Here is an 849-nt window from a genome sequence, read left to right as displayed (position 1 = left end):
TGTGATTCCCAAGGCAGTGAGCTGTATCTTGATATTGTCATTCAGTCCCTCTTCAAATCTCTTGCACCTTTCAGCTTCATTAGGGCCTATCTCCCTTCCATAACGGCTTAATCGAACAAACTCCTTCTCATATTCAGCCACTGACAGCTGTCTCTGTCTCAGGTTAATAAACTCTCTTCTTCTCTCTTCCAGGTATACGGTACCCACATATTTCTTCTTAAATTCTGAAAGAAAGAAGTCCCAAGTTACAGCTTCTATCTGCACTTCACTGGACACGGTGTCCCACCACTCATATGCATCATCTTGTAGTAAAGAGATGGCAGCTTCCAGGTTTTGCTCTGGAGTGCAGTGAAGTTGTTTTAGGACTCTGCCTGTTCTGTTCAACCAATTCTCGGCTGCAATAGAGTCATCTTCTCTCTTGCCATAGAAGTCCACAGCTCCAAACTTTCTTAGTCTTTCCAGGTGTGATTTCTGCTGTGGAGCTGGTGGTGGTGGTGGTGCTGGCATTACCTCGGCCATTTGTCTAAAGAAGTCGGCCATTTGTTGAAACATGGCCTGTGGAGGCTGAGTAGGCTCTACTTGAGCTGGTGGAGCAGATTCTCTCATGCCCCCAGTCTCAGCTGCTGCAGGTGGAGCATGACTCTCCACTTCCTCCTCAACGGCTCTCTGAGATGAAGGATCCATATCCTATTCAAATAAGAAAGATAAACAGATCTGCGTTAGTGTCACCTCGACTCTTACAAATGCAATGCATGGTATGGACTCGATCTAGGACCAGAAACGCCTAAACCGTGCTCTGATACCACTAAATGTGACACCCCTTACCCGTGTACAGTATACCCGAGTAAG

The sequence above is a fragment of the Hevea brasiliensis genome, chromosome 4 (assembly GCF_030052815.1).
Source record: "Hevea brasiliensis isolate MT/VB/25A 57/8 chromosome 4, ASM3005281v1, whole genome shotgun sequence".
Taxonomy (NCBI): Eukaryota; Viridiplantae; Streptophyta; class Magnoliopsida; order Malpighiales; family Euphorbiaceae; genus Hevea; species Hevea brasiliensis.
This window is presented reverse-complemented; position numbering follows the sequence as displayed.